At 39.7% G+C, this 14,861-nt stretch overlaps 1 long non-coding RNA gene across 1 annotated transcript; it reads left to right on the top strand.

The window, feature by feature from the left end:
* Window positions 1–1,272: 1,272 nt before the first annotated feature.
* LOC116855410 lies at window positions 1,273–10,973 on the top strand. Its single transcript, XR_004380346.1, has 3 exons — window positions 1,273–1,323; window positions 1,782–1,840; window positions 10,880–10,973. It is a non-coding gene; the product is annotated as an uncharacterized LOC116855410 (long non-coding RNA).
* The last annotated feature ends 3,888 nt before the right edge of the window (window positions 10,974–14,861 follow it).

Raw genomic sequence — 14,861 nt, forward strand, 5'->3', positions numbered from 1 at the left:
TGGGGAAAACTACTGGTGTGTAAGAACTAAAAGCTGAAGGCCTGTAAGGAGCTGTGACCTTGGGTGTGGGTGGGGAAGCGGGCAGTATTGCTCTGATCCTGGTTGAAAAGCTAAGGAAAACTAAAGAAAGATTTTTAGGGGTATCAGGGATGGTACAACTCCCTAAAAGACTGAAGTCTTTGCCGGCAGGGCAACTGGGGCACAAAGTCTATTTTGTGGTCTCAGGCTGGGTTAGGATTTACGTTTCACATATGCTTCCTTCTGTGTGCCCTATCATGCCTCCTTTAGATCCTTCTGGTCTTAGAGTTGTAGTTCTCAAGCTTAGCTGCATAAAGAATCACCTGAAAACACCTGAAGCCCATGGTCTCTTTCCAGAGATTCTGATTGAATTCCTAGTGCCCTGATTGGAATGGAGGACTTGGGCCAGCATCAACACAACTTGTTAGACATGTCAGCTCTTGGGCCCCAACTCAGACCCACTGAATGAGAATTTTGGGGGGCGAAGTCCAGCAATCTGTGCCTTAACCAGATGCCCACGTGATTCTGATGTTTGGATTCTAAAGTTTGTAAGCCACAAAGGTGTCACCATAGCTACAGCTCTCCAGGTAATTCTGTGCAACGATGTTTGAGAACCACAACTTTAGCAAAACTACGCCGCACACATGAGGTTCCAGAGCAGCTGCAGGTCAGTCCCCAGCGTGGACGTAGGGGGTGAAGAGCATCTGAGAGAAGTCAGGAGAGGGCCTTTAAAGTCCCAGACAACTTCTCAACAGGGTAAGAATGGCGGTTAAAAACACAGCTATGGGTGCCCGGGTGGCTCAGTGGGTTAAGCCTCTGCCTTTAGCTCAGGTCATGATCTCGGGGTCCTGGGATCAAGCCCTGCATCCGGGCTCTCTGCTTGGCAGGGAGCCTGCTTCCCTCTCTCTCTCTGCCTGCCTCTCTGCCTACTTGTGATCTCTCTCTGTCAAATAAATAAATAAAATCTTTTTAAAAAATTAAAAAAAAAATAAAAACACAGCCGTGAGTGATAAGAGAGGATGAAGGAATGTGATCGTGAGCCAGTGCCAAAGACAAAGCTCTGCTTGTGCCAAAGAGTGGATTGGAATGAATGATTTTTGTTTCCCCTTCTTAATCTTTCTCTGCCCCCACTGAAATCCACCTCCAATCCACCAGACTTCCTGAAAGAGCTGACTTGTTCTATCTGCTTATGCTCTTTGAACCATTTGCAACTGACCGTGGACACAGGTCTTGCTAGAGTGTCTCTTAAGAAACTGGAAGGAAAGCCCCCATTGCACCTGCCTCAAGGTCAAGGATATGTACAAGGTGAGAGATTGGAGGTGTACCCTGCAGGTAGGGATGATGGCTAAGATAACAAAGTCCTTGGGAAATAGACTTAAAAACTCATATGTGATCCTAACCAAGAGAGACTGAAGGGGGTCTGTATAGTAGATCTGATGCTCCTTCGTGAGATTTGTTTTCTCTCTTGGGAATAGGAGTCTCACTGTGTTTACCACTGAGAAGGAGACAGGAATCTTTGAGGTAAGATTGTCTTGTCTTTCAGTCTCAACCTTACTACTTTGGGTTTTTAATGTGATATGCATTTAAATTATTTTCCTATCCCTGAGCTGTCAATCATGGAGGTTTGGGAGCCCTAAACGATGCTTTTTGACTAGGAGTGATTTTCACCCTGTAAGTCCTGCCTAAGTGTGCTATAACTTATATTTGTATAGTTCTAGCATAGCAACCTCTGAGAGGAGTGAAGAGTGAAATTTTCTTTTCAGAATGAGGTCCAAGAAATCCTAACAAGAGAGCATGTCCCTTGGAAGAGAGAAATGAGCAGGTAAGTGTACCTAGACTCTGCTGAATCAGAATGCACACATAATCAAGGAGGAGTCTTCAGTGAACCCAAGGCTGTAGCTCCGTCTTTAGGCTATAGTTCTGCCTTTACAAGAGCATCCAAACACCAGTTAACTCCAGTGCGAGGACCTGAACCATACTAAAGGCTGGCCTCGATGCAATGATCATTGATGACAGGTGAAATTCCAAGTCCAACTACCTATCAGACATCCTTGGAATTATAGTAGGTCTAGAAATTGACCATTGGGCTAGAAATTCCATGCTCTACAATGCAAAATAAAAGAGTTGTTGCAGAAAATCACATTGGTTTAAACAGGACTGGTTCAAACCAGCAAATTGCAGTTTTGCTCCAAGTAAAATCTGCTGAAGGTTAAGTACGTGGATACAGACAAATGCAGGAATCACCACTGTGGTAACCTGTCCACTGACATGACGGCCATTGACCTCATACATTCCCTGCCTCGGTTTAACCAGATACTAACTTGGAGATGCTTACTGGGTTGTTCCTGTGTGCATTTTGTCCTTGCCTTCCCACCTCCCTCAGCCTCAACCCTTCCCAAAGCCTGTCAAATAATTTTACTCCATGAAAAAACTGTTGAGATTTTTCTGTTGTTGTTCATCATGTATTTTAATCTACTCCATGACTTTTTTTTTTTTTTTTTGAAGACTGTTAATGTTTTTATAAGCATCTGGTTCAAGTTGCACCGGGATTGGGCGTCCTGTTCCAACACTTATAAAAGCACTATTAGTGTATGATTTGGCGGAGTGAGGGGTTGTGTGTGTGTGTATGTGTGTTTAGGAAAATATGTTACATAACAAATGCCTATATATAGAAAATAGAGTATTCCCCTCAAGATCAAGCTGGATTTAAATGAAAAGGACACTTAAAGAGTCCAGGAAGACAGTCATATAAAAATCTATCAAATGATAGGTGCTTGTTAAGAGCAGGGAGGTGTGTCTTAGGCTTAGGAATAGAAAGCTGGAGGGGCTATCAGGTCACTAACATGGTAAACTTGAGAGCGCTGCCAGGGCCTCTAACAAGATCCCGGTAAGTATCCCTGTGTATATATCTATTTTGCCACTTGAAGCAGGCTGCAAAGGAACTGCTAAAAATAAACAAAAATGCACCTAGGACGGGATTTATCAGTTATGGTGTGATCTCTGGTTCCTAAGTGACCCTGATGGAACCCTCTGGCTATCTGCAGCCTCCACACTCATACCCAACTGAAGTTCCCAGTCCAGTGTAACTTCACTTAATGAAAAAGCTAAATATTCCCTAGTGCATTAGCACCTTTTTAACTGAAGTAAGAACTATAACCAGATTCTTAAGATTTTTGTATTGAACATGTGAAATCTACTCCGTGTTCTTCCTAATATGCAGGACAATGTGGCTTGGCGTAATAGCGACGTAATTCCAATTACAACCTACAACTGAATCATTAGATTTGGGTTCTAAGTAGATCTTAGAGATCTAAATATATGCAAAGAACTGTAATATTTACCAACTTCAGTTTCATTATTTCTATAAGCTTAAGTTACCACAAGAATGTCATGCCTGGGGAGGTTTTAAGTCAAACCTCTGAAGTAGTCAAAGATACTGATTAGATTCAATTGATAACTACAGCCCGACTACCTCAAATGGTTTAGCCCTACAAATGGAACCAAACACAAGGCTTTTTGTGTGGTGAAGTTTGCTAGAATTATATAACAAGACTCAACTAAAACGTAGACATTCTTAAGTTTGCAAATTTGGTGTTTTTAAAACCAAACAGTCTAAATTCCTTGGAGGCACACTTTACCCTCAGCTTGTGTTCTACAGGAAAGCCCATGTGTGGAAAACCCATAGGCAACACTATGTGAAAGTCTAATAAAAGGTTTTGGAAGGTGGAGACCGAACACATCTAGATGATAGGGGGAAAAAACAAAGAATGTGTTTGTTCTGTATTTAATAATAGCTTTCCCTTCAAACCACCAATCACTTTAAAGAAGATATCAAGCTTTTTCTTGACTGTTTGCACAATAAGGAGCACCTTAAAAATGAGTCCAAGAGATGAATGAAAGCTACCTGAGCAGGATACGGGGAATCCTGGTTTTCCTAGCCCTCCCCTATATCCTACCTTCTTAGCGTCAGCTTCCTTGAGGCAGCATTTCCAGACCTCCTTAGGTAACCAAATTCCTCTTCTCCTCTAGAAGCCTTCTATTCCTTTGTACATCTCCTTCATGGTCTTTGTGTTGCAGTTTATTATTTTTTAAATTATCTATCTCTTGCATTAGATTGCAATTTCCTTGTGTCAGTGTTTTTTCAAACTCTTGTGCATGACACATTGGAAGAAAGGCTTTTAATATGAGTGCTTCATGAACTGTGTGTCCCAAATTAACTTTGCCAGGAGAAGGTACTCAGAGTCATTATTTTTTAATTGTGGTAATGATTCAATAAACTGATAGCAACATACAGGCTAGACAAATTAATCTACGAAGGTAAGAAAATGTTTGTGTTTTTATAACGTTTTGTTGTAACAATTCTGTGGGTATGGAAGCAGATAATTAGTCAGATTTTTAAAAATGGCTGGATGAGAAATTTAACTTTCATCTGTATGTTACAGTTCTTTGTAAGACTCCCTTTGAAGGATTTCACTTCTTAAACTAGACAACTATAGCTAAAAATAGGTACTTGTTACTAGTTGTAAGACTGGAACATGCCACTAACTTCAACCGGGATGGAATTTCACAGTTCACTGACAATCTAACAGCAAACCTTTTTATAAATGGGTGAGAAGTTAAAGCTGTTGCAAAAAGTTATAAGACTCTTCCTAACTATAGGAGACTTCTCTATAAGAGAGAGTACTGCAGAATCTGGTCAGAAAGCTGCTGAAACGAACAGCAATTCACTCATTTTACTGAACATGTTAAGACATTCAGGTAACTCAGGTGAACAGGTAAAGTAGGGCAAAAACTTAGAAAATAAGAAATTATGTCCAACCTTTTGATTTAGGGAGAAGGAATTGTCTTCCCCCTCTACAGGAAGTATAAATTATACTGGTCATGAAAAAAAAGTCCCAACTCAGAAATTCTTTTTCCAAGTTAAAGTCTGTGTCAAAGGTATCCCAGGCTCACTTTTGAGGCTTTCATTGTGATCTAACAAAATCTTGTTAAAACAGAATTCTTAATGTGTTCCCCATATCCAACATAAGCTGCAGAAGTTGCCTGAAAAATCCATTTCTAGCCCTATTTCTCTTCTTGGGCACCAAGTGGCAGTTCACCAGTGTCTGTATCAGCCTTATACTGCTGTGTAACAAATTACCACAAATTAAGCAGTTTGAAAACCTCCACTTATAAGCTCATTATTCCGTAGGTCAGAAATCCAGCACATCATGGCTGGGTTCTCTGCTCAGGATCTCACCAGGCTGAAATTAAGGTGTTGGCAGGGATGTGCTCTCCACTAAAGTTTAAGATGTTGTTCCAAATGCATTTAGATTGTAGGCAGAATTCAGTTCTTTGTTGTAACAGGACTGAGGACCCATTTTCTTAGCAGGAGAGGATGGCTCCCAGTTCCTAGAGGCCATTCCTTGATGAGTGCCCCATGTGCCCCAACCATTGCCTAAGCCCCACATCCCTCCTGTAGAATCTTTCTTTCCACCAAGAGCCCAGACCTCTTTAGGGGCTTACTGGATTAATTCCGGCCCATTTGGGGGCCTGCCTACCAGTGTCCATTTTGTATTTTGTTTCAGGCAGGATTTATCGAGGGAGTCCAGTGAGAAAAGGGAATAAGGAAACACAGTAACTCCATCCTTGTTCACAGACACCATTTTAAGATTATTAACTTTTCCAAGGTGGTTTTGAGTCTTGACCACAAAGACAGTTAGAACAGATGAGGACTTTCAGGTGAGGTTCAGCAATGGTGAAATTGAGCTAACTTAACAAGAACATAGACAGTTCCATCATTTTACTACGTCTCTAAGTTTGGAGCAATCAGTAAAGACCAAGGCTTATCCACATAGGACTAAGATCAAATGGAACTGTTCCTGACACACAGAGCCTAGATATAAATACTGTTTTCTTTTCCTACCCTCTTTTGCTAGGGTCTGCCAGTTTTGAGAGAAATTGTTTGGGTTTGCTGCTTTCCAATATATTCTGTCTTTTTTTTTTTGTTCTTAAATGCAAGTGGTTTAGAAAGCACAGATAGGGGGCGCCTGGGTAGCTCAGTGGGTTAAGACTCTGCCTTTGGCTCAGGTCATGATCCCAGGGTCCTTGGATCGAGCCCCGAGTTGGGCTCTCTGCTCAGCAGGGAGCCTGTTTCCTCCTCCCTCTCTGCCAACTTGTGATCTCTGTCTGTCAAATGAATAAATAAATAAAATCTTAAAAAAAAAAAAAAACAACACAGATAGTCTGAGTTCTTTACCACTTTTCCTTGCCTAAACTCCTTCCTAGCATACCACCCAGGCAAGGACATATAATTTCTTATAGCTCTTAGAGATGTCTTATTTCTTATAGTTCTCTATAGAGGTCTTTCCTCCCTAGGTTCTACCTTCCCTCCTTAGTTTCATCTCCTATCCCCCAGCACTTCCTCTAAAAGAAAACAAAGATAACCAGAATGATCACTGTTAGTCCCACAACAAGCCATTTTTGTTGGGTCTTTCAGAGCCAACTCTGGGACAATCAGTGTTATTAAAGGAACCCTCAGGTATTGATGAAGGATAGCGGAAGGCTGACAGGCTGGGACAAAGGACCACCCCACCCCCAAGAGGAAGCCACTTTTGAAAGGATTTTACACCACCTGGGAAGGAGCCCTCCACCCTTTCCCCTGTGATAGATAGATGACAAAAATCTGATTGGATGACAGGCTCTTGGAGGGTTAATCAGATTAAAACAGCCCCAAAAGCCCATAAAAACCCCTAGACTTAGAAACTTTGCGGCAACCCTCTACAGTCCCTTTCCTCTTCAGCGGGTTTGAACTGTGGCTCAATAAACTTCGTTATCACTCAATAAACTTTGCTTTGTTTCTCACCACTCTTCATCAGGTTTACCTCTTGGTTCTTCAAAGCAGCATAACCAAGAACCATGGGCACTAAAGGAGTAAAAAAACTAATGGCAGGTTAAACAAGATAGAAGAGTACCAGTAAAAAACTAATGACAGGTTAAATAAGAGAAGTTCTTTTACTCAATCTACTATCTGGAAAGGCACTGTACATCTAAGGACCTGGACTTCTCTTTTTATTTCTCTTAATATGTATAGCTTTCCCCAATAGAATATTAGACTCAAGAGAGCTGCTAGAGTTCCTGCTATTACATTCACATTGCAACCAGTTCTGGTCAAGTCTGTAAGGTTGGCTTTTGCTCATAGCCAGTAGTTTGAGCAATCTTTATATGTTTGATGTTAATCTTTTAACACAAGTGCACTTTCAGGTCCTGCAAGATGCCGTAGTTGCTCAGATGACTTCAAGGTGTGCAGCAGGCTTTTTGAGTCCTTGTTTTCTGTGAAGGGATGAGGATCCATCACTTACAGTGATCGTGCGCAAGCACATTTTAATATCTTGGTGATGGAGATAATGATTGAAAAGTATTTCCTTCCTAAGTAGGGACATGATAGAGACCAGTGATCTTGAAATTCTAGGATAAACATCTAATTAATAAACAGTATGTGCTTCAGTATAAATTAGTTACTACTCTTAAAGGGGCATAAAAATGCTCTATTTCTCATTTCCCTGTAACTCCTCTGTACCTTCTCTGCCACCTCAGCTGCACACTCCGTTTTCGGGAAGGCAATGCTCTTGACTCAGGAAGGAAAGATATTACTGCAGAGAGAAATTTCTCGTTACCCCCTTGCTCCTGTGTTTCATACAACTTCTCATAATGCTCCCATGTAAACAAAAGATGGTCATAATGATTCTCATTTTGCAGATGATGTTCAATATTCAGTGGCTTGCTGAAGGTCATGGCAGTTAGCTGGCAGAGCTGGAACCAAAATCCACTTTAGGCTAACTTCATCAATTAGACATGAAAGTCTTCTCAGTGTGTGATCTTGGGCAAAAACCTGACCTTCATTTGCTCAGGGTCCTAACAGACCCCAGCTACAGTGAGCCCCTCTGCTTTGTTGAAGATTCTCTGGTTAAAAGAGAGGAACTGATCCCAATGTTGGACTAGATGAGGTAAAGGTGACCTCTTCCTCTTACCGAGAAGGATTAGCTTCCTTTGAAAGAGTTAAAAAAAACAACAACCTGATAGGTTGGGTTTAGATAAGCCCTGATTTGCAAGTGAAAGGCAACAGTCCTATCATAGCAGTCTGCAAGGAATGTTTATTCTTAAATAATCCTTCAAGGAAATAGCTGGACTTGAACTTCTGGACGTCTTGGGAGTTGTGGGGAGCAGGCCAAAGAGTGCTAAGCCATTGCTGCTGATAGAACCACCTTGGAAAAGAAACCAGAGAACAGCTAGTCCTTCCTGAAGAATAACCACAAGGTGGCAGACCAAGAGCCACATCTCCACTACTTTCTAAAATGGGATGAGGGGGCTCTAATGCAGCAGAATGAGCCCAGAAGTAACAACTAATATCTTGTTTGGCACCAGCCATATTTGTCCTCCTCAGAAGCTGAGCATATGATACCTTGGGGTCTGTGGTGAGGGGACCCATGGCTAACAAATGTGATAGGACTGCACATGAAATAAGCTACAAGGACCATGACCCAATCATTTTGTTCTCTGACAATGTAGAAAAAAAAAATTTTTTTTTTAAAGATTTTATTTATTTGACAGATGGAGATCACAAGTAGGCAGAGAAGCAGGCAGAGAGGAGGAAGCAGGCTCCCTGCTGAGCAAAGAGCCCGATGCGATGCGGGGCCTGATCCCAAGACCCTGGGATAATGACCAGAGCGGAAGGCAGAGGCCTTAACCCACTGAGCCACCCAGGCACCCCGAAAAAAAAATTTTTAAACAAGGGCATGCCTATGTAAAAAGTTAACCCTTTAAATGATCTGTGCTCTTTATAATGTTGCTCTTGGCCTATAAAAGAATCTTGTGATAAACTGTAATGCAAACCTGAAGCATTTTCTCTTGTAACAGGCAATGTACTTGAATAATGCTTAATAAAGGTAATGAAGTATTATGAAATTTGGCATCACAATCTTGTGACTCAAAACCTAGATCTGTAATTTTCTGTTACTGAGTACTTTGGGTCAATTACTTAACCTCTAAATCATCAGCTTTATCAGCTATAAAATGTATTCTGATACTACCTGTCTCACAGGACTGTGTGATATATAAACAAAAATTTCTTAGCACACTACGTAACACAACTACTAGAATTATTTTAAGTTAAAATATTTAATCTTCTAGAATTGTTAATTTACTAGTTGCTTAAAATGTAAGATAGGCTTTAAGAGACTACAATAGTAGACATGAGAATTTTGCTTGATGTTTTTACCTTTTGATGTGAAGATTTTGAAGGGTTCCTTGTCAAAATGAAATCTTATTAACTATGAAGCTTGGATCATGAGAATAAATGACAGAGTAACTGATAAAATCTTCACAAGTTGGGGGCATCAAGGCTTAGGAAAAGAGGATTGGGTAGAAAAAAAAAATTAGTAGAAAAAGAGATTGTTCCAGCTGAGGAAGAAAGGGGCAAGCAAAAATGAGGGTGGTCTCTCTGAAGAAGCCTGGGGGATCTGGGTTTAGAAGAGGAGTAAGTGTTGAGATAAAGGAAAAAGATGTACTTAAAATTCCATGGGGTGGAGCCAGGTTTTGGAAAATCAGATTACATAGATAGCAAGTGTGGAATTTCTCATTGTCTTGCTTGCAGTTAAAAAAAAAAAAATCACTGTAGTTTGATTAGCAGGGGATTGACAGACGTAGTGAAAAATGTTCAGAGGCAGAATTGTGAAACTTGGAAAGTTGTGCGTGTTTTCTCTACACACCAAGGATGAACTATGGGATTGTCCCCGGACTTCCCATCTGTGACACATTCCTCAAGCTGTTATTTCTACTCGTGATTTTTCTACCCACAACTAATGCCATGATCACTTTCTTCAGTGAACGTTGAAAACTTAACAGTGAACTCAGGTATTATTCTCTGATTATTTAAGATTAAGTGGTATGGCTTAGTTCTGAGGGAGCCTTCCCCACCCTGAGGGCCTCAAGAGCCTCAAGTTCCATAGGTGAGCTGCCTCAGCGCCCGGCGCGAGGGGGCGGTGGAAGGGGGGTGCTGAGTTCAGTCCCACCGCGTTTCTTGCTGCCTCTGGACTCCAGTGTTCGCCGTTAGTGGTCAGGTTCTAGCCCCTGCTGTTTGTGTAACTGGGATCGCCGGACGCCTCGTGGTTGCTTCATGTGGATTAATTTATGGAAGCGTCAATCTATGTGTGTTCTGAGTATTTCGATGATAATGTTACTGGAACAGAAATTTCTTAATCCAGAAGGTAGTATTTATAATGTATCATCATTTCCTTGTAGTGAATTGTTTCAAGTTAACACTTGTTTAGATTTTTTTTACACTACAGCATTTATGCAGTTGTTTACAGAATTCATGGAATTATTTTTAATAATTCCAGGAATTAATTAAAATTTTGAATTAAAAAAAATGGTATGGCTAAGGAGAAAACACAGTGAGATTCTGGGGTAAGGGCTTGTAGAAGGATTTTTTTCCTGTGAATGAATGAATGAACGAACAAACTAATTAATTTAAAAGGATATATATTTATTATATATACTATATATATATACTTATATATAGTATATACATATAGTTTAAAAATTTAATTAATAAATTACAAAAAAAAATTAAGGGGGTACTTTGCAGTAGGCACTGTTTAAAACCTTGGAGATAGAACAAAATAGATTAAACCAAGATCACTGGCTATCCTGCACCTTTTAGAAGCTCATTAAAATATAAAAAGACTCCACCCGGCTCTATCAAATCTGAGGGGGGTGGAGCCCAGAAGTCTGATTCCATAAACTCAAATGATTCTAATGCTTGCTGAAGTTTGATAACCACTATCCTAGATTTATTATATGGATAGAATTTGAAACGTCACAGTTTTGCCACCTGAAGATGGGAGTGGAAGACCAGGGAGCAGCTGAACAGATAAAGGCCCTTCGGTTACCGCTCCTCTCTTTGGCTTTTTCCCTGAAGGGAAATACCCAGGATTACAAAGGTGAGCTTTCTCTGAAGACCATTTCTGTAGTCATGGTTTTCTTTAAATATCTAGAGTTGATCTTAATGTTTATGGAAGATTTAATGTATATTATGGAATGTAACCATATAAAAAATGAGAAAGCCAAGTCAGAGAAAAAAAATGAAATTAAGAAAAATGAAATAAGTGTTGGTAAGTTTAGCACATAGTCAACATTCTAGGAAGACACACTATTCTCCAACTTTCCTTTCTCTTGTTTTCTGTAAAAATATCTAATCTCTCTTTTCACTGTCCTCTTATTTCCTTTTAACTTTGTGCTGATTTAAAACATTTCTTAAAAAAAAATATTTACTGAGCATCTAGTATGTCAGGTGCAGATACATCTAAGAAACTCTAGTTTCTTGTGGATAGAGAGTGGCCAACAAATATATTCATTCATACTTTATATTAGATACAAAGAAAATGAGAGGATGTGAATGATGGGAGGTATTTCCAAAAGGGCCTCTGTGAAGGGACATTTGAACTGAGAACTGAAGGTAAGAAAAAAGGAACTAGAATTACAAAAATATGAGAGAAAATCATTGCCAAGTTAAAGAGCACAGATGGATTTATCATCATAACTGGAATGGACAATGGTTCGGTAAAGCTAGAGGTGAGATTATATGCAGGCAGGAAGACCACAGAGAACTTGGTTAGCCATTTGGATTATATCTTAAGTGTACTGGAAAGTTGTTAGAAATCTTGATTTAGGTTTAAAATAGTACTCTGGTCGAACTGAGGATTTCGAGGTGTGAGTAGGGGCAGGGCTGAACATAAACTAGTTGAGATGTTATAAATGAATGAATTTTAGGGTGAGCTGGGAAAAGGAAGGCATTGGTTGAAATCCTGGATAGTGTTTTAGAATTGCTAATTTGGGGTGCTTATTAGACCTTTAATTGCAAATGAGTTGGAAGTATTGTATGGAGGTAGAAGATTAAATTGGATAGTGGTACTTAAGTTTTTGGATATATAATTATTTGGGAAGAAACTGAAACTAGAATAAGGGATTAGAATTGACCCTTGAAGCACCCCAAAACTTAGAGGCTCTAGAGGATGTGAGATCAAAAAAGATTACTGAGAAGCAGACCAGTAAAGTAGGAGGGATATCAGATTATGATCTTGATAGCAAAGGAAAGAAAACATTCCAAGGGGAGGGTCTTGGTCAACTTTGTTAACTGCTGCTGAGAAATCAAGTAAGATAAAGCCAGGAATGGCTGCTGGATTGTGAATGTGTTCGGTTGGCAACTGGTCAGTCTTTTCAGTTGAGTGGTCTGGGCCATGTTCAGGGAAGCAAAACAAAGGAAACTACAAGGAGGCTCAAGAACCTAAGCAGCAAAACAGAAATTGGAGCAAATTCAAAATGGATGGCAAGGAGAGAGAAAATATTTGGAATTTGTGTAACAAGGGAATGCTCTTTTCACTGTATAAATAGTTCTTAAATTGAAGGAAAAAAGACCACAAAAACCTAGTAAAAGAAAACAGGTAAAAGTCTAAAACATAGTTCACAGAAAAAGAAATGAAATAGCCCTTTAGCATATGAAAATAAAATGTAGGGGGCTCCTGGGTGTGATGGGCAATTAAGCAGCGAACACTTGATTTTGTCTCAGGTCAAGATCTCAGCTGCGCACAGAGATCAAGCCCCGTGTTGGAAGCATGCAGTCTGCTTGATATTCTCTCTCATCCTTCCTCTGCCCCTTCCCCCTGCTGCTCACACTCATGCACACTCTCTCTCTAAAATAAATAAATCTTCTATAAAGTGTAAACTGAAAATATATAAAGATACCATTTCCCACCTACCAAGTGGGCAAAAAATTTGACACCCTTTCTCGTGTTGCTTGGAATGCAAAATTGTACAAACGTATGATTGGAATCTGGCAAAATGTACCAAAATTATGGGTATATTTTTACCAGGAATCCCATTTCTTTTTTTTTTTTTTTTTTTAAGATTTTATTTATTTGACAGGCAGATCACAAGTAGGCAGGCAAGCAGAGAGAGAGAGGCAGAAGCAGGCTCCCCGCTGAGCAGAGAGCTCAGTGCAGGGCTCGATCCCAGGACCCTGGGATCATGACCTGAGCTGAAGGCAGAGGCTTTAACCCACTGAGCCACCCAGGGCGCCCCAGGAATCCCATTTCTAAGGAATATGCCTTCTCTGAATTTTGGCCTCACGACTACTCTGCACTCAAATTATTGATGAAGAGCCCAAAAAGCATTTTGTGTGTCCTATCTGTAGTCCCCGTATTACAAGTTAAAACTTAGGTTAAAAAAAATTATCAACTTATTAAAAGTAAGCCTAACATTTTTATGAGGAATCCTCTGAGCAGTTACAGGAAAGAGGGACATGGTTTTACAATTTTGCAAATCTCTTTAATTTCTGGTTCATTCAATAGCTATTACCTATTACATCTGCTCCAGCATTCCATCTACTGCAGTGCTATTTTACTTGTATGAAGAACATCTGTCCTCATACAAGTACATTGTTGGAAAAGGAGAGCACATTATAATAGCTTTTTTTCAGATAATTGTGACTTTTCTTCCTGAAATCACCAATAATGTTTTCTGTTACATTAAAATATTGGTCTTACACTTTGCATCACATTTTACCCTTGCATAATCTCATAATATCACGTATTGGTCTTTCAGAAAATATTGGTTCACTGAGTTTTCAGACTTTCCACATGTTGATGTATTTCAGTATACAATATCCAAGTCACATTTGTTAATATCACCACCAATTTTGTCAGAAAAGAAGCTGTCAAAGTCTTGAGAAGCTGTCAGGCTTCAGTAGTGGATACAAGTTTTCCAAAGCCAGAATTTTATCATTGACAACTAAGACACTCAGTTGGTTTCCTTGAAATGACAGGGTCACTCTGTTAGTGTTTGAGAAAATATCTTCCAATTTGCTACATCTGAATAACCACATTTGTCTCATTTCTTTTTTCAACAAAAAAATGTGCTGTGAAAAAGTGTGGCTAGTATGGCTTGTAACTCAGTTATAGAAAGTGTTTTTCTTGAAACAACCACTGTATTCCTATATGCAGCATAAGTGCTTTATACATAATTTTCATTTTGTCACCCAGAATAGTAATTACATCCTGTACTCAAAAGTGGAATTAAGAAATTAAGAATACTCAAGTAAAAAAAAAATTAACTAGGAGTATGCAAGTATGTAGAAATTGAAAAATACAGTACAGGGGTGCCTTCGTGGCTCAGTCAGCTAAGCATCTGCCTTCAGCATAGGTCATGATCCTGGGTTGTGGGATCAATGCTTCGTATTGCTCCCAGCTCAGCGGGGAGTCTGCTTCTCCATCTGCCCCTCCCTCCAACTCATGATTGTGTGCTCGATCTCTCTCTGAAATAAAGAAAAAATTTTCAAAAAGGAAAAAAAAATACAATACATGACAACAGTTGGTGCTACTTCCTTGATTAATGGAAAGATGGCAACAGTTTTATCTGTGATTAGTGCACATGTCAACATGGTAAAAAGGCAAATCAAGTCTTGAGAACCACACTTTGAAAATGGCTGCTTTATTTATATTTATCCTAACAAATAACAAAGTTATCTCATATGTACAGTTAATCAACTTCAGAATTATAAAAATGTTTTGCATATCTTAAAAATAATGAAAGGGCAGGAGGTCTAGTTAATCACCAGGTTTCAGTGGTAGTGAAAGCATGGGGCGGGTAGGGGAGAAGGTAGTAAATCCACAGATTAGGGGGTTTTAATAAATTTTATTATTTTTTTAAACATATATTTTTATCCCCAGGGGTCCAGGTCTGTGAATCGCCAGGTTTACACATTTCACAGCACTCACCATAGCACATACCCTCCCCAATGTCCATAACCC

Source organism: Lontra canadensis, unplaced genomic scaffold, assembly GCF_010015895.1.
Source record: "Lontra canadensis isolate GAN:19392208 unplaced genomic scaffold, GSC_riverotter_1.0 scaffold102, whole genome shotgun sequence".
Lineage (NCBI taxonomy): Eukaryota > Metazoa > Chordata > Mammalia > Carnivora > Mustelidae > Lontra > Lontra canadensis.